The sequence below is a fragment of the Pelophylax lessonae genome (assembly GCF_965119305.1).
Source record: "Pelophylax lessonae genome assembly, chromosome: 9".
NCBI classification, from domain to species: domain Eukaryota; kingdom Metazoa; phylum Chordata; class Amphibia; order Anura; family Ranidae; genus Pelophylax; species Pelophylax lessonae.
The window spans coordinates 22537635-22561749 of NC_138776.1; positions in this window are offsets into that span (position 1 = coordinate 22537635).

Consider the following 24115-nt stretch of genomic DNA (forward strand, 5'->3'; position numbering starts at 1 on the left):
TCCTCTCTCTGACTCACTCACCTCTCTCCCTCCCTCCCTCTTTCTCTCTCCCACCCCCTCTCTTTCTATCTCATCCCCTCTCTCATCTCCCCCCTCTCTCACCCCCCCTCTCTCACCCCCCCTCTCTCTCTACCCCTCCTGTCTCATCCCCCCTCTCTCTCACCCCCTCTCTTTCTTTCTCTCTCACCCCCCCCCTCTCTCTCACCCCTCTCTCATCCTCTCTCTCTCTCCCTCCCGCCCCCAATATCCTCTCTCTCTCCCATCCCCTCTCCCCCTCCCCCCTTCTCTCGTGAGATCTCAGGGGTTCATGCTGGGACTTGGAGTCCTTCAATTTTGGAGGGAGTCGCATCCATTAAAAAGGAAAGAGTGGGGCACATTTACATAGGAGGGGGAAGGGGGGTGCCCAATTTTAGTCTTGCCTAGGGCAGCACAAAACCAAAATACACCACTGGGGAGAGCACATCACTATGGATACCGGGCACTCTGCAGGAGATGCGGGGAAAGTGCTCTGGGTGCCCAATGCTAGCACACCCCTGTCAGGGGAATTTGTAATGCCAAGTTCTGGGCTCTGGGACTCCCAGGAGGGGGAAGAGCCACAGGACGCCGGGATTTTTGCACCCTCAAGAATTATGCACCAAGAGCAACCGCCCCTGTGCCTTCACCCAGGTTAGGCCACTGAAAAAAGATGTATTCCATAGTTTGTATGCCGTTTGTTCAGTCAGATGCCGGACCTGTCCTGCCAGGAGCTCCTCAACATCTGGAGATCCACAGGTGCCCAGGCCTCGTATACAAGGAGAACATTTGTCAGTTCCCAGCTGAGCCGGGAACATCATCCTGTAGAAAGCCCTCATTAGTAACATGAGATGATGTACAGTAGGAGGCCTACAGTCAATTTGAAGTTCATTTTTTTCCGCACACCTGATCAGTTTCAGTTACATTGCCGCAGTGAGTCCAGAAGATGGATGGGAATGTTCTGTCTCCAGTTAATCTTCTTCAGATAGACGTGTTTCCTGGAGCAGCGTGTTGGCTGAGGACCCCTGAGCCGCTACACACATGTGGAAGGGATCCTCGGTGCACGCTTGTTAAGAGGATAATAAATTACCGCGTGCTGCGAGTGTCATTGGCGGTGAGGAAGGGCCACTTTGGGATGCCTGTAAATGAAACAAGTCCCAATTTGTTTTCTTTATTTGACCTCTGAACTTCGAGAAGCTCTTACAAAGAGAAATACACTTCCATAATGGGGCAGTAAAAGGAAAGCGTCCTATGTGGTTTTCATGTGCTTTAGGGATGTCTCCAACTCCTTCCATCTACCATCTTTGCTGAGGGTAGACTTTGGTCCATCCTTGTGAGTTTACGTTAAAGTACAATTCACTTTTAAGTTTCCATTTGACTGCGCGCTGTTCTTTTTTTTATTATATATTTTATGTACTAATTTTCTCTGTGCTGGCTACTAGTATGTCAGGCAGTGCAGTCAGCATCTTTAGAGAAGGAATGCTGAGAGAAAATCAACAGGACAAGCCAGATAGAGAATTGTACATTACGCTATTTTTTTTTTTTTGTAAACAACAAAGTAAACATTGAGTTTGCCCCTACTAGGGTAAGTGGGTTCCCTTAATAATAATAACAAGTGATGAGATCCCTTAACACTTGCTGACCAGGCTTTTTCTGGAACTTTTTGTTTGAATGTTTAATCTATCTATCTATCTATCTATCTATCTATCTATCTATCTATCTATCTATCTATCTATCTATCTATCTATCTATCTATCTATCTATCTATCTATCTATCTATCTATCTATCTATCTATCTATCTATCTATCTATCTATCTATCTATCTATCTATCTATCTATCTATCTATCTATCTATCTATCTATCTATCTATATCTATATATACTGTATATAGAGATATATATAGATATCTATCTATCGATATATATAGATTTATACTGTATCTATCTATCTATCTATCTATCTATCTATCTATCTATCTATCTATCTATCTATCTATCTATCTATCTATCTATCTATCTATCTATCTATCTATCTATCTATCTATCTATCTATCTATCTATCTATCTATCTATCTATCTATCTATCTATCTATCTATCTATCTATCTATCCATATATATATATATTTAGCAGAGACCGTAGAGAAAAAAATGGTGATCGTTGCAATATTTTATGTCATACAGCAGGGGTACTCAAATGTAAACTTGAAAGGTCCACTTACAAATTTTCCATTCAGTCCGAGGTCCGGAAAAGTGACCATCAAATTCCAAATACAGAATGCCAACAACAAAAAAAGGCATTCCCCAAAACTTGCCCCCATCCAATGCAGAGCGACCATTGTGCGTGCCCCCATTAATGCAGAGTGACCATGTGGTGCCCCCATTAATGCAGAGCAACCAGTGTGCGTGCCCCCATTAATGCAGAGTGACCATGTGCGTGCCCCCATTAATGCAGAGCGACCATGTGTGTGCCCCTATTAATGCAGAGCATGTCCCCATTAATGCAGAGCGACCATGTGTGTGCCCCTATTAATGCAGAGCGTGTCCCCATTAATGCAGATTGACCATGTGCGTGCCCCCATTAATGCAGAGCAACCAGTGTGCGTGCCCCCATTAATGCAGAGTGACCATGTGCGTGCCCCCATTAATGCAGAGCGACCATGTGTGTGCCCCTATTAATGCAGAGCATGTCCCCATTAATGCAGAGCGACCATGTGTGTGCCCCTATTAATGCAGAGCATGTCCCCATTAATGCAGAGCGACCATGTGTGTGCCCCTATTAATGCAGAGCGTGTCCCCATTAATGCAGATTGACTATGTGCGTGCCCCCATTAATGCAGAGCGACCGTGTGCATGCCCCCATTAATGCATATTGACCAGTGTGCGTGCCCCCATTAATGCAGAGCGACCGTGTGCGTGCCCCCATTAATGCAGAGCGACCGTGTGCATGCCCCCATTAATGCATATTGACCAGTGTGCGTGCCCCCATTAATGCAGAGCGACCGTGTGCGTGCCCCCATTAATGCAGAGCGACCGTGTGCGTGCCCCCATTAATGCATATTGACCAGTGTGCGTGCCCCCAATAATGCAGTGCGACCGTGTGCGTGCCCCCATTAATGCAGAGCGACCGTGTGCGTGCCCCCATTAATGCATATTGACCAGTGTGCGTGCCCCCATTAATGCAGAGCGACCGTGTGCGTGCCCCCATTAATGCAGAGTGACCAGTGTGTGTGCCCCCAATAATGCAGATTGACCAGTGTGTGTGCCCCCAATAATGCAGAGTGACCAGTGTGTGTGCCCTCAATAATGCAGAGTGACCAGTGTGTGTGCCCCCCATAATGCAGAGTGACCAGTGTGTGTGCCCCCAATAATGCAGAGTGACCAGTGTGTGTGCCCTCAATAATGCAGAGTGACCAGTGTGTGTGCCCCCAATACAGAGTGACCAGTGTGTGTGCCCTCAATAATGCAGAGTGACCAGTGTGTGTGCCCCCAATAATGCAGAGTGACCAGTGTGTGTGCCCCCAATACAGAGTGACCAGTGTGTGTGCCCCCAATAATGCAGAGTGACCAGTGTGTGTGCCCCCAATACAGAGTGACCAGTGTGTGTGCCCTCAATAATGCAGAGTGACCAGTGTGTGTGCCCCCAATAATGCAGAGTGACCAGTGTGTGTGCCCCCAATACAGAGTGACCAGTGTGTGTGCCCCCAATAATGCAGAGTGACCAGTGTGTGTGCCCCCAATACAGAGTGACCAGTGTGTGTGCCCCCAATAATGCAGAGTGACCAGTGTGTGTGTGCCCCCAATACAGAGTGACCAGTGTGTGTGCCCCCAATACAGAGTGACCAGTGTGTGTGCCCCCAATAATGCAGAGTGACCAGTGTGTGTGCCCCCATTAATGCAGAGTGACCAGTGTGTGTGCCCCCAATACAGAGTGACCAGTGTGTGTGCCCCCAATACAGAGTGACCAGTGTGTGTGCCCCCATTAATGCAGAGTGACCAGTGTGTGTGCCCCCAATACAGAGTGACCAGTGTGTGTGCCCCCAATAATGCAGAGTGACCAGTGTGGGTGCCCCCAATAATGCAGAGTGACCAGTGTGCGTGCCCCCAATAATGCAGTGACCAGTGTGTGTGCCCCCAATAATGCAGAGTGAAAAGTGTGCGTGCCCCCAATAATGCAGAGTGACCAGTGTTTCCCCCCCAATAATGCAGAGTGACCAGTGTGCGTGCCCCAATAATGCAGAGTGACCAGTTTGCGTGCCCCCAATAATGCAGTGACCAGTGTGCGTGCCCCCAATAATGCAGAGTGACCAGTGTGCGTGCCCCCAATAATGCAGTGACCAGTGTGCGTGCCCCCATTAATCTGGACCGCCAAAGCGGTCTGCTTCCTTCTGTCATCAGCGGGGGGGTTAGAATTGAGAGGATCGGAGTGGCTGTGTTTAGCGCTGCATGATTACAAAAAGCCGAGTACAGGTTCTTCTTACCAGACGGAGAGACTGTCCTACAAAGTCCCGCCTCTTGGACACCGGCTCCTATGATAGACGTCACCAGTGTTCTGTCTATCATAGGTAAGAGCCGGCCCAGGAGGCGGGACTTTGTAGGACAGTCTCTCCGCCGTAGAACTTGTACTCTGCTTTTTGTAATCATGCAGCGCTAAACACAGCTACTCCGATCCTCCCGATCCTCTCCATTCTGTCCCCCGCTGAGACAGAAGGAAGCAGACCGCTTCGGCGGTCCAGATTTTAATCCGTGTGGGTCCGGAGGCGGCCCGGAGTCCGCCTATTGAGGACCCCGGTCATACAGTATTTGCACAGCGGTCTTATAAACACAATTTTTTGGGAAAAAATACACTTCTTTTTTCTTATTTAGTTTGCTTTTTATTTTTACACTGTCCTTTTTTTTTTATCACTTTTTTTCCTATTACAAGGAATGTAAACATCCCTCTTTATTGAGAGATTTAGCAAAAAGACCACAAATCTCTCCTTTAGCTTTAAAAACAAAAGATCAAAAAAAAAAAAAAAAAATGTTTTTTAGACTTTTGCTTTAAAAAAAAAAATATTTTCTATGGCCCAGGAACTGGAAGTGATGTCATCACGTCACTCCGGTCTTCCAAAGGCATAGAGACGAGTGGCGGCCATCTTGGCTTCACCCTGCTCTATAGCCAGCTAACGCCAGTGTTGGATGGCTCCCGGGCTTCACTGACTGGTCAGGTAAGTCCAGGAACGACTGGGAAGCAAAGAGGGGGGCAACCCTCTCTGCGATTCTAAAAGTGATCCCGCGGAACCACTTTTAGTTAAAAGAGATTTGCCTATAGTAAAAAAAAAATACCGGGGTTATGGCAGTTATCTGCTGCCATAACTCCATTATTTAACGTCAAACAAATGACGTATTTTTATTATATGCCAGTTGGCAGCAACAAACTTTACTTTTCTGCTCCCCCCCAGTGGCCCCTGGTCTGCTGCTCTTCCTTAATTCTTGGTTGGCCAATCAAGCACCAAGTGCTACACTAAGAGGAGCAGTCCAGATGAGTAGTGGCCCCTTGGGGCCCCTCCTGTAAAGTAAACCCGTAGCCCTGCCTAGTTTGACTTTAAAGCTGAACTCCAGGCATGTGCCAGGAAAACAAATGTTTTAAATGTAACGTTTGCCATAAGGAGAATGTATATTGGTATAATGAAATTCTGGTCTACCGTGCCGCTGTACACAGGATTCCTTACCTGCATCTTCCTTTCATGGAGACCAGTCACTGCCGCTAGCCTGAGCGATCACCTACCCACTCTCTAGTAGTAATGTAGCCCCCTCCTAGTTAGAGTATAGGATGCTATGTAAGTTTAGCCACCTCGGGCTGCTGGTCTGATTATTCACTGTGCATTTTAGAGGGTTCTGGAATCAGGAAAGATAGAAGGGCAGTTGGAATATTTATGGGGGCCTTGCCAACCCTGGGGCGGTACGTCCAGTAGGTGGTTGGAGATCAGTCTGAAGCCTGGAGCATGAGTTGAGTTGGTCCTGGGTCCAGTTATGCAGGAGGAGCCCCCAGTTTAAGGGGTTCCTGCCCCTAGGGTAGTTTGCTTGAATGCTGCTGGATGTTTATTGAGGTTCTAGCTGTAGCAGAGCTGGGAAGCCTATTTGAAAGGTTCTAGTCTGGGATTTTGGTCTAGAGATCTCATTGAAGAGTGCCTGGTGGAAGTTATGGAACTGGAGAAAGTCCAGAGAAGGGCAACAAAAATAATTAGGGGAATGGAGGACATCAGGTATGAGGAAAGACTACAAGCACTGAACTTATTCTCTCTGGAGAAGAGACGATTGAGGGGGATATGATATCAATGTACAAATATTGTACTGGAAACCCTAGCATATGGAAAAACCTATTCAGAGAAAGGAAATACAATAAGACGCGTGGCCACTCACTAAAACTAGAGGAAAGGTGGTTTAACCTTAAAATACGCAGGGGGTTCTTCACTGTCGTATCAGCAGGGAGCATCGATAGTTTCAAAAAACTATTAGATGGGCACCTTAAAGACCACAACATACAGGGGTATACAATGTACAACATACAGGGGTATACAATGTACAACATACAGGGGTATACAATGTACAACATACAGGGGTATACAATGTACAACATACAGGGGGTATACAATGTACAACATACATGGGTATACAATGTACAACATACAGGGGGTATACAATGTACAACATACAGGGGTATACAATGTACAACATACAGGGGTATACAATGTACAACATACAGGGGTATACAATGTACAACATATAGGGGTATACAATGTACAACATACAGGGGGTATACAATGTACAACATACAGGGGTATACAATGTACAACATACAGGGGTATACAATGTACAACATACAGGGGTATACAATTTACAACATACAGGGGTATACAATGTGTGGTTAACAGTAGACACACACACACACATCAAAGGTTGAACTGGATGGACTGATGTCTTTTTTCAACCTCACTAACTATGTAACTATGGAGGAGGAAGTCCAGCTGTCCTGTGGTATTGCGAGTTTTGTTTCTCCCTCAATGAGGAGTGCCCGCTGGATATTGGAAGGAGGTAAATGATGTCCTGTGACATTGTGGGTGCCAACCTAAATTCTGAGCTCTACTGTGACTGTGGGCTGGTTCTCTTTTCTTTAGATGGCTCTAGTAATTATTCCGCCTGTGGTGGCCCTTCTGAGAACTTAATTACAGCTACCTCTTCCGTCTGATGTTCGGAGACTGTTAAGAAAAGGGAGATGTGTCCTCTGGTTATTCAGTGTCCTTGGAGTATCCCTTGTTCCCCTCCTTTCACCCATCTAAGCTTTTACAGGCAATAAACTGGATTAAAAGACATTTATTGAGCCAGAGAGAGAGAATGTTGTGTGCCTGACTGCCTATGAACTAATATTGAGGAAGGAACCAGTCTAATTGCATCGGCTTCTTGTGGGGTAGCGTTTCAGTAATAAGCAATGGAAGTTTATCATCAGGATGACTTCTGTGTCTGTTCCCTGCAGGAAACTTCCACTCCGAATCTGTTGACATCATTGGGCTTCCTGGGAAGTGCATGGACTGGACGGCACCATATTACCAGCTTGATATTCAGAGCCCTCTCATTGGCTAGTTCACCTCCAGGAGGATCCACGCTGACTAAACCAAAGACATAGGCAAGTAAGTGTGCCTCTTATTAAAAACATACAGTATGTGCTGCAATAAGTTTAAACTCCATCTGCACTCAAAGTTTTCACTTAGTCCCCTTTCAAAGTCTCCTACATACCTATTGATCCTGCCAGTGAAGTCCACCTAATGCAGCTTCCTGTGATGGGGTGGCAACAATGCTGCATTGCTCCTGAATTCAGATCAGAGTTGTCGCCCTCATGTAGGCGGTGCCTATTTGCACTAGAGTGGGAGGAGATGTTTACAGGGGGTGTGGCTTTCAGCATTGTCACTGTTGATTGTCAAGTCTATAGCTTGGCAACCATCATCATGCCATGCCCAGCCACACCTACTGCTATCTGTGCTGACAGCACTGAGCCTCTCCCCACTGTGAGCTGCAGTCAGGGCAGCCATCAGGGGGGGACAGCCCATACACATGTAGGGGGCCCGGGCATTCCGAGGGGCCCAGCTGCCCACGCCCCAACCAACGAGATCGAGTTGGTGCTGTTGTAGTAACTAGCAATTGCTAAAGCTGGGCGGCTGCAGAGTAAGCCGATGCAGCTGAAGGGATGTCTCTTTGCTGGATTGCGCTGTCCCTGCTGAAAATATGAGGCTGTCCCTTTACTGGATTGAGATGTCTCTTTGCTGGCTTGGATTCATTTTCATATATTAAGTTGTAAGAGTGTTCAAATAGAAGTGGGTGCACTGAAGGACTCGGTGGGACAGCCAGAGGTCAGGCCCTGCAAAATGTTGGTGGTCAGGCCCAGAGGGGCCCAGGCCTAAAGCTGTGTAAGGGGCCCCAAAATTTCTGATGGCTGCCCTGGCTGCAGTGTCTGCGAAGGGGAGCATGTGACACACAAAGGAAGGAGGATTTGGAGGGGAGATAAAGGAAGTTTTTATATATTTTATAAGGCCTGCACATCACATAGTAACCAGATTTTATTTAAATTTTTGTAGCACCCTCCCAGGTAGGTGCTAGGCAAACTATAAAGGGGGGCCTTGTCTGCTTATCAGATGGGCCTAATTATTCAGCTAGGCTGTCATGTGCTTTCAGGTGTGACTGTTGAGCTTGGGGAGTCTCCTCACTGTGTCCAATGAGGGCTCTTATTGGACAGTGGAGGAAACCTGGCCAATAGCACACCAGGGCTTGTATCTATCCCAGAGGGCAGATTCTGCCACAATGCATCCTGGGAGGGGGTATAAGTCTGAGGGGAGCAAAAGACAGGATGTCTTTGGCGGGAAGCAGAGTCCCAGGAGGAGGGTGATGACTGTCTCTCCTCCTGTCAGCGTCAGGAAGGTGTCCTGGGCGGTCGGCCTAGAGGACAGCAGGTTGAGCTGAGCTGCAGAAAGAGATCCAGTGTGCTGTGGACAAAGTGGAGTTGTTGGGGTGAACGTTTCCAGGAAAGCAGTGTTGTGAGTACTGTAAACTGCCCAGGGGTCTGCCTAGGATAGGGGACCACTCTGGAAGGTCAAAAGGATCCAGGAGCCAGCTAGCCAATAGAGGCTTAGAAAGGGGGTGCCAGAGTCTAAGCCCTGAAGAGCAGTCTGTAAAGAGGGTGCCAGTGTGGGCCCTGAAGAGTTAAGAGTTGCTGCAGTGTTTAGAAGTAGCTACCTCAGCCATAAGGGCTAAAGGGAGCAGTACAAAGGACTTTGTGTCCCCGGGGAGTGTCAAAGTCAGTTAAGTGTTAAAAGACAGCAAGTCAGCGTTAACAAGCGCCAACCGGCGCTGACCGGCATTCAGCCGGCGTCAAGTCAGCGTCAAGAGGCATTTTTCTCAGTCGTCCCATTACATTGTGAATAGTTGAGCCAGAGGAGTACCCCACTCATTCCCTTCTCCCATCCAAGTTCCTAAATAAATACAAAACCCAAAAGATGCCGGACTGTTTCTTGTCTCAGTGCTCACACTTGGAGAACATGCTTAAATGTGCTGTTGTTGCTAGCGGTAACCCTGGCAGACCCACATCCAGCACAACGGCTGGGAATCCTGCTACATTTTTTAGACAGTCATACTGGAGCTGTATGTTACTGCATGCCACATATAGGGCAGCCTGTTCATTTCAATGTGATCCCTGACTCTTTTCCAAAAATGAACGGCCCTAAAATGTGTGTAGGTGCCATTAAGAGCACCACTGTGCATCTGAAGAAGGGCATCACATTTCTTTGCGTGTTGGTGAAGCACACAGTTTTGTACACAATCCCAGCTTGCAAAGATTTGAACCTAGACTTCAATGTAGACAACAGTGGCGGCTGGTGCTCCATGGCCCGGCAGACCCCGACCGCACCATTCCCCCCCCCCCCCCCGGACCACACCAGACCACACACCATCGCCTACAGCGAGACAGGAGAGAGAGGAGAGGACACGACAGACAGGACAGACAGGACCCCCCTCACTCACCCTGCCTGGATGCAGCAGCAGGTGGCGGCTTCGGCTTCTTCCCCCATCTTCTGCGTCTCCTCCCTGCCCAATGGCATGGTTTCTCCTTTCGGCCAATTGGGAAACGGGTCTCAAAACCCGCTTCCTGATTGGCCAGGAGGAGGATCCGTGTGACAATAGCGAATTTTCATTCACTATTGTCACACAACTGGGTGGGCTCGGGCGCCCTTTTTTTTTAGCCTGTGAGAGCCTCTGGCTCTAATCACAAGGATAAAAAAAAAAAAAGCCCCGGCGCCCTGCATGTAGATTAGGGGGCCGGACGCATGCAGGGCGCCGGGCCCCTGCACCCCGTATGACCAGCCGCCACTGGTAGACAAATAAAAAAAAGTACCACTCCAATGCTTCTATCACTGACATCATTGCAGCACCCTCCTTATCAGCCACAAGTAACTGGAATCCCCCACCCTGAACAGCCAGGCACACCAAATTTTCACAGGCACTCTTGAGTCAGAGAAAATTCTGTGACTTTTTTTTTTTTTTTTTTTTATTGAGGGTAATAACTTGGATAGGGATGGGAGGAACTTTTCCTGTATACAGTCTCTATATACAGCTCCTCTTCTTCACTCCAGCACGCACTTGCTTGCAGAACTTAGCTGGAACAATGTGAGTACCTGACAGTCACCTAAATAATGGAGAAATGGCCCTTTACCGGCAGGGACCCAAGGCCTCTTAGTTGTGTAGCAGAAGCTTGCATCACATTTGTGGCTACTGATCCCAGCACCACCTCTTCAGGCACTGCCAACCCACCTGGCTGCAGCTGCCCCTTTCACTAGCCCTCCAGGCTATCTTCTCCTCCAGACTGACACTCACCAGCCCACCCAGCTGACTCTCAGGAGATCTCCCAGACATGCTGACTTGCACATGCTGCCCTCTCTCCTTGCTCCCATGCCTCCAGGAAGGGGTTCCTCCATGTGTTTTGGTAGGAATCTTCCAGTACCCGAATCCCAGGCCCAAGGTCAACCCCCCCCCCCCCCCAGACTAGGGGTATCCCTCAAGGGCCACCGACAGCCTCCTTGGCATTCCATCTTCATCCTCCACCTGAATGCGCCTGCTGGCATGATTCATGTCTATTTATGAGGTGGTCTGCCCCCTCCAGCCTCTTTTTGCTGGGAATTGGTCGAGGACCAATATGCATGGCAGCCCCTCCTTGCTCCCACCCTCCAGCTCCGGAAGTTTCTATCAACTTCCAGACCAGGGAGAAGTGCCAGAGAGAGATGCCTGATGAGTCATCCAGCGCTGACCTAAAGTAACCCTGACCCAGATTACACAGCTCAGGCTTAGCCCTGAACCAACTGTTTTGCCTACATTAACAGCAATCCTATACTAACTCTAGCACACTTCAAGAGGGTGTTACATCATCCAATATGACATGTAATGAACTAGTGCAGACATACCTCCCAACCGTCCCTGATTCGCCAGGACCATCCCGGAAAATGGTGCGTGCCCCGGAGTCCCGGTGAATCAGGGCTGAGTCCCGGAATGCCCACAGAGGTGCGGGCGGCTTGGTTCCCACACGCGGCGAGCAACACGTGGCAGCCGGCATCTCTCCCTAGCTGCCGCTGACACACAGTGCAGAGAGTGAAGTGCACTGAACCCGCCCCTCCTCCTTCCTGTGTTTTCCTGTACACAGAGGAGGAAGTGGGGAGCAGCACACCACTCTGCCACAACGCAGCTGATTTGAGGTCTGTGATTTTTACTACTACACTAACTTGCAGAGGAGGGAAGCATGGGAAAGGTGGGGGTGGATGGAGCTGGGATGGGTGTTTGTGATGGATGGAGCTGATCCTATACAAGCACCATCCATCCCCCACACCCATCCCAGCTCCATCCATCCCCCTGATCCCATACCAGGTCCATCCATCCCATACACACATCTCAGCTTCATCCACCCCCACACCCATTCCAGCTCTATCCATCCCCCACACCCATTCCAGCTCCATCCACCCTCCCACACCCATCCTAGCTCCATTCATCCCAACCTCCCATCCCAGCTCCATCCATCCCAAACAACCATCCCAGCTCTATCCATCTCCCAAACCCATCCCAGCTCCATTTATCCCCCACACCCAACCCAGCTCCATCCATCCCCCACTCCCATCCCAGCTCCATCCATCCCAAACACCCACCCCAGCTCCATCACCCCAAACACCCACCCCAGCTTCATCCATCCCAAACACCCAGCCAAAAAAACGCAGAGGTGATCAAATACCACCAAAAGAAAGCTCTATTTATGGGAAAAAAGTACATCAATTTTATCTGGGTACAGCGTCACACGACCGTGCAATTGTCAATTAAAGTAACGCAGTGCCATGTCGCAAAAAAAAGCCTGGTCATTAGGGGGTAAAACCTTCCGGGGCTGAAGTGGCTAATCTGGCAGAGGAAGCTGGGACAAATTCCTTACGGGGTGAGCACTACAACATTTTCTGTCATAACTGGCAGATGAAGGCCAGATTGAGGGAATGGAAAGGGCTGATGGAGGTTTCCCCTCTATTAAAGAAGTCGTAGACTGACCTAATGCGTGGGGCGGAGCTTCCCTTAGGGCATCAGTACAGAGAAGAGGAGAGAGGTTTATTTTCTGTCAGCAGCCTGATCCATTCAGCACCTGAGCTGTCAGCCAACAACAGTAGGGAGCGGTGAGCCGTGGGACTTTGCCCCGCTCTGTGTAAAGATAAGCCGGACGTTCTGGTTTTATTGTGAGTGCGGTCCTTATGAATATAATAAAGATATGGGGAGAAATTTAATATAGAGACCACTATCAGTCTCTTCTTTTGCATCCCTTTTGGATTTGATTTGAATTTGGAGCTGTCATCATCAGAATGAGTGGCAGCCACCAGTTCTCATCCTGGCTCTTGAAGGGGAACAGGCTTGTGAGACTTTTGTATTTTAAAGGTCCAAATCCTAATGGTGAGCGCACATTCTTTATCTGTTTGGTGCTGGAATTCCTTTTCCATTCTTCACTGTGGGCAGGGCCGGAACAAGGGTTGGGCAGGAGGGACGGTTGCCCTGGGCACAATGGTTTATTGCAGGGATGGGGGGGGGGGGTGCCTTGACCCTAACCCTAAGGGTAGGGGGGGGCGCAGTTTGGCATCCTTGCCCTGGGCGTTGGATGACCTTGTCCCGGCACTGACTGCGGGATTCACACAGAATATTTGATAGAAGATTTGAGATACGGAAACAGATATGGATGAACTTTATTCACAGAGGCTTACTGTGACTATTTTTGCCTTCATTTTAATTCACTAGTAGCATTTAATTTGTACATGTGTATTTGAAAAAAAAAAAAAAAAAAAAATATATATATATATATATATATATATATATATATATATATATTTGAATTATTTTGAATAGGCTGTACTACACAGTTTTAAATAAGCGTGGCATTTTACAAATCAGGGACAAATCAGCGGCCCGTCGGGGGGTGAGCACTACAGAATATTCTATTTTCTTCATTTTCTCTTCAGCTGCTGAAGGATTTAGAATGTCTCTTGCTGCTCTCATAGATACGGCCAGTTTATTTATTTTTTTTATAACTGGCAGGTGAAGGCCATACTGAGGGACAGAAAGGGTTAATGGAGATTTATCCCTCTTTTTGAAGAAGTCATAGACTGACGTAACGCGTAGGGCAGAGCTTACCTCAGGGCATCAGTACAGAGCAGAGGAGAGAGATTTTTTTCTATTCGCAGCCCAATCGATTCAGTACCTGAGCTGTCAGCCAGCAACAGTAGGGAGCGGTGAGCTATGGGATTTTGCCACACTCTGTGTACTGATAAGCCTCACAGTCTAGTTTTATTGTGAGTGCGTTTTTTATGCATATAATAAAGATACGGTGAGAATTTTAATACAGGGAGCACTTTTATTTTCTTCTTTTGTATCCCTTTTGGATGGTGGAATTCCTTCTTTATTCTTCACTGTGGGATTCACACAGAATATTTGATAGAAGATTTGTGATACGGACTCATACCTGGGTGAACTGTATATTTATTCTTTCACAGAGGCTTACTGTTACTATGTTTGCCTTCCTTTATTTAAAAGTCCATATCTTAGGGTGAGCGTACATCCTTTATCTGTTTGGTGGTGGAATTCCTTTTTTAATCTTCACTGTGGGATTCACACTGAATATTTTATAGAAGATTTGTGATACAGACTAGTGATCGAATGATATCGTTTTTTCATTGCCGATACCGATACTTTGGTCATCGCGTATCAGTATCGGCTAATATTGGCCGATATTTTCGTACATTTAATTTTTTTTTTTTTTTTTATTTACAGGTACTCTTGTAGCAGGATCTGGGGGTCTAAAAGACTCCCAACCCCTCCTCTGCACTTAAAAGCATTCAAAACGCCTGCCAAGTTTGGAATGCTGTCATTTTTTGAATCTGGCACCGAGTACAGGAACTTCCGGAATTGATGTCATGACATGACTTCCGGGTTTTTGCATGGTGACCCGATCAGAGCCAAATGCGGCTTTGATCGGGTCTTCGGCGGACGTGCAGGCTGGTTGACCAGGTCTCCCGGTGGGACGGGAGACCCGGGCGAGCCGCGGAAGGCGGCGGGAAGGGAGGGATGTTTCCTCCCGCTCCTTGACAGCCGTGCGGCTTCTCAGCTACATCAGTTGTCATTACAAGACAGCCGACCGTCGGCTATGGACGCCGGTACCGGGGGTGATGACTCTAGCTGCAGGCATCACTCCGATACAAGCACTTTCCCAAAATATCGGCAAAATTGGTAACCTCCGGGGGCGATTCCAATATATCTGGGAAAGTGCATATCGGCCCTCGATATATCGGCTTTGCCGATAATCAGTCGATCCCTAATACAGACTCATACCTGGGTGAACTGTAAATTTTTTTCTTTCACAGTGGCTTATTGTCACTATTTTTGCCTTCGTTATAATTCACTAGTAGTATTTAATTTGTACATCTGTATTTATAAAAAAAAAAAAAAGAATTATTTTAAATTGGTTGTATTACACAGTTTTGAATTAGCGCAGCATTTTAGCATTTTACAAATCTGGGACAAATCAGCCGTCCGTCCGGAGGTGAGCACTACAGAATATTCTATTTTCTGCATTTTCTCTTCAGCTGCTGAAGGATTTGGATTGTCTCTTGCTGCTCTCATGGATACGGCCAGTTTATTTATTTTTTTTATAACTGGCAGATGAATTTGCCTCATCGGAGGGGCGGAAAGGGTTGATGGAGGTTTCTCACGAGGAAGAGTTTCAGCCGCAGGATCCAGTGAGGCTCAGCTAATAAGAAGCGTATGAGGCGTCTGTCTGGATGGATGCCTGGTACTCTTCTCTCTCTTACCCACTCTCAGTGTCTCAGTGCCGATTGCCAGAACTGCACTTGTTCCTGGTTTGTGAGCTCAGGTCTGCTGGGTAATTGGAGTTGACAGATGATACAGGAATATGGCTTTAGTCTGAGCCCCTTTCAGGATCCCTAATAGATTCTCTGACATCTCAGTGGCAGCACGTAGTCGGACACATTCTTCGAGGATGGCTCTGGGGATTGGAGGCCCCTCCGGTCTTTTACAATCACCCCGAGATGCGGCAATCCCATTCCATCCTATCCACTGCTCCACTTTACATTCAAACAAAAAAAAAAAATCACAACTAGGAGAAAATAAAAGAAAACAGAGCCTGCAGGATAGGGGAAAGGAATGCATGAGATATCTGCCAGATTCTAATGGTTTCCCTTCTGGTAGGTTTCGCTAATTGAATGCACAGCTCCGGGGTCAGAGGTCAGACTAAATGGTTAAAGCGTTCTTAGAGTTTCAGGGAGAAGATATACGGCAATTCTGTTTCCATTTTGTTCTGCTTGGTCAGGTCTACTCCTGAAGGCTCTTTTATAGAAGAAACTCTGCAACTCTGGTTACATCCCCGGAGGGTCTTGTGATTAGACAAGCGATGTCTGGCTGTGAGCACCAATACTGAGATCTAACACACCTGTTCCAAACCCGCCTGAACCTTGGCTCTTCTCCATCAAAGGAGCCCCATGCTGGGACCATGCTGGACCAAGGAAATCCAGGACTATCTGCACAATGGTGGTGTTTATACAGCTGGTGTACAAAGGTGAAATGGAGGCAAATCCTTTACTGGTTCCTTCACAGTTCTGGGCCACAAATTTACCTTCAATGTTTCTCTTGGACGTTCTTCATGTTCTAATCACGCTCTGTGCGCACAATTTCTAGGCGGCATCAGATGCGTATCTCGCTGTCTGGAATTCATACGTTAAGGTTCATTACTAATTAGAGCATGGCTAAATTCTCTTCCACCGGCAAATAAACTCCTGTGTATGAAGAAGTAACTCCGGGCCATACGTACAATGAAGCATTCAACCGGGGAAATATTACCATCACGCTACGGTCAGAGACAACACTCAGCCGCCCTTCATCCTCAATCAATTCGTTGTTCTTGTACTTCAGAGCGTTCGTTCCTAGCAAGCAAACCAAATCAGAGACCGCTGCAGCTGGCTGAGTCATTAACTGATTTCTGGATGGAATCGAAGGTCAGGAGGTGAAACCTTTACCTCTCGTCCCTCACACGGGCATGTAGAGTGCTCAGGTGTTTCTGAATTAGGAATGGGGAACATGGAGGTAGTAGGAAGAATTCTACTGGAAGATATTTGCCTGTATAGTCTGCTGGGCAGCTCAGTGGCTTGGTGGTTAGCACTCCCAACTCAAACCAAGACCCCAATGCTGCAAGCAGGAGTGTTTCTATGCAGTGCCAGGACAAGGTCATCTGGTGCCCAGGGTGAACATGCCAAACTGTGTTGCCCCCAAAGATGTATAAGCATTATGTGTCAGCAAAAATTCCCCCACAGAAAAACTGAGCAATAATCCGCATGCTTACCCCCCAAAGCATAAATTCCCTCTCCTCCCAGTACAACTCCACCTCCCTGCTGAAATCTTCCCTCCCAACACAAACCTTTGCCCCTCTATACCCCAAATCACAAATGTAAAATGCCCCCCAACCCCTAAAATATCCCCCCCCCAGCATAAATTATCTACCCATGAGCTGGGAATTTCTCTGGTTTTGTTTTGCATGCGTTGCCCTTTCATGTGCTCCTTGCTGTAAAGGCCAGTTATAGATAAGGGCAGTGGTCATTTGTTTGTACTGTTCAAATATTGATGAGGAAACTCACTGGACACCTTTGCTGCCATGATGCTATGTGCTGGGTGTCAAGTGCGTCCCTTTGCCTTTAACCACTTTACCACCGGAGGATTTTGCTGTCTTACGTCCAGGCCACTTTTTGCGATTCGGCACTGTGCGACTTTAACTGACAATTGCGCGGTCGTGCGACGCCATACCCAAACAAAATTTACGTCCTTTTTTTCCCACAAACAGAGCTTTCTTTTGGTGGTATTTGATCACCTGTGCGATTTTTACTTTTTGCGCTATAAACAAAAAAATAGCATAAATTTTGAAAAAATAACAATATTTTTCACATTTTTTTTATATGAAATTCCCCCCAAAAAAATTTAAAAATCAACATTTTTTTAAATTTCTGGCCAATTTGTTTTCTGCTACCTATGTTTGGTAAAAAAAATCACAATAAGCGTATTTTGATTGGTTTGCGCAAAAGTTATTGCGTTTACTAACTAAGGGAAGGATTTCTGTCATTTTTGGTGTTTTTTTTTTTTAACGAGTAATGGCGGCGATCTGCGATTTTTTTTTTGCAGGACTGCGACATTGCGGCAGACAGATCGGACCCTTGACTGACATTTTTGACAATTTTGGGGGTACCAGTGACATTTCTATAGTAATCAGTGCTATAAATATGCACTGTTACTGTAAAAATGACACTGGCAGGGAAGGGGTTAATTTTATTGGAGAGGGAGGGGTTAATGTATGCCTGGTGCTTACTGACGTGTGTGGGGGGAGGTGACTGAGTGACACAGGGACAGATCGCATGTTCAGCTATGCTGAACCCCGCAATCTGTCACTGTTTGTCACTTAGGAGATCCGCCCGCTTTGTTTACACAAGCAGGCGGATCTCCACACTCGATTCCCCGACGATCCGGGAAGAGCGGCGGTGATCACCGCCGCTCCTCCCCTGGCCCGACTCCCGCTGTGACTGAAAACAGCGGGAGCGAGCCTCCGGCGGCACGCGAGTGCCGCCCAGAGGGGGAGAAGTCCAGCGACGTAGGTCTATGTCGCTGGACGGAATCGAGCCACTTTGCCGCAGTACAGTCCCAGTGACTGCTCGGCAAGTTGTTAAGAAGGGGTCGGTGGGCTCCCTCACCTGCCCTCTGCCTATCCATTATAATGCATGTGCTTCCACTGTGGAGGCTCTCAAAATTTGGAGTTAGAAAATACTGGGGGGCTCTGCAGCTTACGCATGTATTTGCAAATGTGTGCAGACTACACCCCTGTTTTTAATGCATACTGTTAGACAGTAGGGATGGGCAAAAAAGTTCAGGCCGAGCATGAGTTCGGGCCAAACATTGGCTGTTTGCCTGTTCGACGGACACCCAAATTATCGGGGAGCTGGACCGCTTGTTCTGCGCGCCGAATGACCACAATGCACTGCGCCGCCACACATTGAATTTGAAGCCCTGATTGGCTGAAGCAATGAAAGCTTTTCCCAATCAGGGTACAGAGCACTGTAAGAGCTATGATTGGAGAAAGTAAAGAATACTAATCGTATATTTCAGTGCGTTACGTGCCGTTTAATGCAGTATATTTATGTGCGCTAGTGCATGTTTGACGCAATATATTTCTGTGCGTTACTTGTATTGAAAGTCTGTGGAAGAGACACCAGAATTTATCCAAAAAATCTTTAATCTTGTTCCTAGTGCACTACATTGTGGCCTCATCATAAAGAATGGCTCCCCAAGCCCCAAGGGAAAATGTAATTTATTTGGCTTTATAAATGCAATTATTTCTGCAGCAGCTTCTATACACAGTATGGATGTGCCACTTTACAGGTAGACAAAGGGGACCCCCCAGGCACTGTATTGAAAGTAATTTTTCATTTTTTTTTGGTTATTTCTCATTTTGATGCTTTCATTTTAAGCATCAGTAAATCACTGCGCATTTAAAAATGAAGTTTTTTACAAACTTTTTTTCATTGATACATGTCCCCTAGGGTATTACCCGAACCCCCTTACCCTTTGTATGCCCAATAACTTGAATTTAAGCCCTCAAAATGGGCACTTTTGACTTTTACAGTTCGGGTCCCATAGACTTCAATGGGGTTCGTTATTCGGTTTCCGAACTTTCGTGAGGGGGACGTTCGGCCAATCCCTACTAGACAGGCTAATTCGGTAGGGATTGGCCGAACGTCCCCCTCGCGAAAGTTTAGAACTGAATAACGAACCCCATTGAAGTCTATGGGACCCGAACTGTAAAAGTCAAAAGTGCCCATTTTTGAGGGCTTAAATTCAAGTTATTGGGCATACAAAGGGTAAGGGGCTTCGGGTAATGCCCTGGGGGACATGTATCAATGAAAAAAAAGTTTGTAAAAAACGTCATTTTTAAATGTGCAGTGATTTACTGATGCTTAAAATGAAAGCAATAACGGATGGTTGGTAAGTTGAGCTAAGAATTTTCATTGGTTTTGTTTTGCATGGTGGCCTTTGTAGATCTCCTCTTCATCCCCTTTATAGATCTCCTCTTCATCCCCTTTGTAGATCTCCTCTTCATCCCCTTTGTAGATCTCCTCTTCATCCCCTTTGTACAAGCCCTGTTTATGATTCACCCTTTTGTAGGAAGAACTTCAGACCAGACACTGAAAAAGTTAACAATCTTTTACTGAAGAACTCTTGCAGATACAGTCAGTTCAGCCTCTCTCACAGATATCTTGCAGCTCCAGCTCATACCTCTCCATGTGTTAAGGTCTATTAGCTCAGACAATCCACTTAAACTTCAATGGGATCCCACTTGGTTGCCCAAAAAGGGGTTTCTCTTTTTATAGGTGACAACTACACAATTTCGTAGCCCAGCTTGCTCTCCTTCCCGTGTTCTCAGGAGCTCCCAGAGCAGAGCCCTCCCCCTTTTTATATACAATGCAGGGCAAAGGGCAGAGCCCAGAAAGACCAGGAAGGCACAAAGCCTTCCTGACCAAAGGCCTTGCTGACCCCCTAGCAGCCTGCTAGCTAAAGCACAGTACCCATTACTCAAAGTGACCATAAGTCAACGATAAACATTTGTTCGTACAAAGTCTGTGAAGATTAAAAAAAAAAAAAACATTTTTAATGTTGCCCCACATTGTAGGATTACATGTGTACATGGCTTAATTTGGAGAGACTTCATGTAAGGTCAGAGTAACTCTGAATGTTACATAATAATATACGATAAAATAAGAATATAATTGAAGTCTTCACGTGATATTAAAGGATAGTATTTTTTTGTTAAAATAAAAAAACGAAATTTCTACTTACATGTATTGCTTACAATATCGTTGCAAAGAGCGGTCCAAAACCTGCTCTTCTGGACATCCCCCACCCGGTGCTCTCCCCTCCTCCTTCCTCCAGGGGGCCCCCTTGTTTTGCTGCAGGAAGTTTGTCTTTGAAGAAGTCCCAGCACACCATAGACTGGGGGGGGTTTTACATTCACTGACTGGCAATGAACTGTTCTGGGGACTTTTCATGTCATTTATCGGATATCTAATTTTTTGGGAGCATTGATGAGTTGATATTGATCGCTGTCTGCACAATGATGTCATAAATAGGCCCTCTGTATGGTATAAAATGTCCTGTTTTTGTTTTATTTCTGTATTAATTTATTGATTTATTTTGAGATTTGGAATATACTGTATATGGATGGTGTATGTGGCCCTCGCATCTCTTCTGCAGCTACGCCTCCCCCCCCCCCACTCCCCACTTGTCTTTGCCTCTACCCATTTTCAGCAGTTGGCAGCAGAGAGGAGGACAGAACTCCTCTCACAGATCCTGAGCCTCTCTGCAGCCACAGCACCCCTTCTTCCCCGTCTCAGCATTCAGCTGACTCCAGCCCTCCTCTGATCCTCCTCCAGACCCTGCAATTTGTGCTTCACAGCTCCACCCACTTCTTCCCAGCAGCAGCACAAGGTAAGGGAGACTGTGTTTTTTTTTTTTATGCTAACGTTCAATGATCCGGTTGCCGTGCCCACATACCGAAGCCGGCATGGACACCTCGATGACACACGCCACATGTGCGCCGGCACATGTGAACAACTCCCCGATCCTATAGTCTCCACCACCACAGACCCACACCAATCCCACCTCCCGTGCCGTCCCCCGCTGACCCTGCATGGCAAGCACCCCCGACACCCGCAAAAACCTTCAAGACCCAAAAAGAATTTGACTGTCCCGGGTGGGTCCAAGCGCGCCATGAACAAGCCCAATCTAGAGCGTGGGAGCCGCTCTCTACACAAAGGGACTGTGATTTAACAGATGGTGGGGGACTTTTCTGATGGAGGGGGGGCTCTTGACATCTGATGTAAGTGGGGTTGCTCTGGACATCTGGAGGTCGCTCCAGTCTTTCAAGGCCATAGAGGCAATCAGAGTTGATCTAGTCTCTGTCCACCTCTCTGACCAGCTGGCCACCCCGTTGGATCGTTTCTCAGGCGCCTGCTAAAAACAGTAAGCCCAAGAAACTCGGCGCATACATATTGCGCCCGGCAAGTGGATATACACACTGGCACTTTGTATTATTTTTGCATTTTGTATCCATTTTGTAGCCCTCACAATGTATGTATTCCGAAAGCGTTGAAGCATATAAGGTGTCATACAACCAGGCTGTACTTTCTGTTATCGGGTCAGTTAAGGTTCATATAACACATGTACATTCCTGTATGTCGGAGGTCCATGCTGAAGGAATTTTATTACATACAAATACATAGATATGACCTGCACTCCAATCTGTACTTTTCTGAGTCACTTTGTTGGATCATCCATAATAGATATACAGCCATGGTGTCTCCACCCACAAAAAACCAACTCCTTCTCAACGCGTTTCGCTGCAATGTGTCTCGATCAGCCAGCTCAGCAATGATCGAATAATGAGGAACACAAATCGATTCATCAAAACTTTTCTTTTTTTTATTCTTTCAGTAATGTGACATCACAGTATAAAAGGAATTCCTCTCTATGCACTCCATAATAAAATAGGATTATTTTTGTGTAAAGAAAATATTAACAACTTAAAAAAAACATCTCTATAAAATTTCCCATCTAAACAACGTTTTATTAAAAAATTTCCCTTTTATTTTCTTAAAATATAATTTATGACATAACATTTACAACAGATAGATACAGCAAGTACTCCTCCTCCTCCTCCAATATTCCTCCTCCTCCAATATTCCTCCTCTTCCTCCTCCAATTGTCCTCCTCCTCCTCCAATATTCCTCCTCTTCCTCCTCCAGGTGTCCTCCTCCTCCTCCAATATTCCTCCTCCTCCAATATTCCTCCTCTTCCTCCACCAATTGTCCTCCTCCTCCTCCAATATTCCTCCTCCTCCAATATTACTTCTCCTCCTCATCCTCCAATATTCCTCCTCTTCTAATATTCCTCCTCCTCCTCCAATATTCCTCCTCCTCCTCCTCCAATATTCCTCCTCCAATATTCCTCCTTCTCCTCATCCTCCAATATTCCTCAACTTCTAATATCCCTCCTCCTCTTCCTCCTCCTCCAATATTCCTCCTCCTCCTCCAATATTCCTCTTCCTCCTCATCCTCCAATATTCCTCCTCTTCTAATATTCCTCCTCCTCTTCCTCCAATATTCCTCCTCCTCCTCCAATATTCCGCCTCCTCAACCTCTAATATTCCTCCTCTTCCCTATCCTTCAATATTCCTCCTCTTCCTGTTCTTCTAATATTCCTCTTCCAATATTCCTCCTCCTTCTCCAATATTCCTCTTCCTCCTCATCCTCCAACATTCCTCCTCTTCCAATATTCCTCCTCCTCCTCTTCTTCCTCCTCCTCCTCCTCCTCCTCCAATATTCCTCCTCCTCATACATTGTTGTCATTTGGAGTAATTCTCCTCAATACCCTAAAGCTGAACTCCGGGCAGGAATTTATTGTTACATTCATTCATTATTTCTCCTAATACAATCAGTGTCTGAATTTTTATTTGGCATCAGCCCTATGCAATCCTTGTACAGCAGAGCTCAGGCAGGGGGAGGGAGAATCTGCACAAAAAGCCAGCTGTCAGTTATGTTGCAGTACAAGGATCATGCTGATTGGAGGAGAGAGCAGAGTGACAGAAAGATGAGCTCATCAATCTGCTGCTTCTCCTGTCACTGTCCAATCACAAACTGGGTGGAGGGACAATACTTGTAAGTGTTACTGAACTGCAAAAGAGAATAAATCCGGTCTCCTGTCATGTCAGACAGGACTGTAGCAGAGCTGTGTAACTCTCAGGACTGGATAAACAGAAATACAGATCCTTTGGCAGGGAAGTCAACTACATGTTATTGGTTTGTTTAGCTGTTTGCCCGAAGTTCAGCTTTAAAGAAATGTCCATAGCAATATGATTCCCCTTCAACGGCCTCAATTCACACAGCTTTCACACCAGGACAAGGATCTTTATCGAAGTCATGTGACCGTCGTTTTCAAATCTTATTGGACGCCACTGAAAACAACCGTCCCTTGAAGTGCCTTCATCCCGCTGTGTAAACTTTGTGAATGCAGCCAATGGGATTTACTAAAGGCAAACAGACTCTTCAGGGGAATTTCCCCCAGAGCTTAGTAAAGGAGGAGGAGCTCTGCTGACTTCCATCATCCAATCATCTGCAAGAAAAAAATACAGTTTTTTAAATTTGCCTTCCATGTGATTGGCTGTTTTTTTGTAATGTGAATTTTTATCACATTTATGATGTTTGTCTTTAGTAAATCCCCCCGATGGAAGAACGGGGTCACTCTGGACATGGCAGATGATGTCATACATCAACCTATAACAGACATTTCCTATCAGATCTCATAGATTTCTATAAAGTTATCCGATGTTGAAGAAAAACATTTTGTATCACATAAAAAGGCGACGCACACAGTGAGATCCGAAGACAAATTAAATGGAGAAATTGAGCTTATCA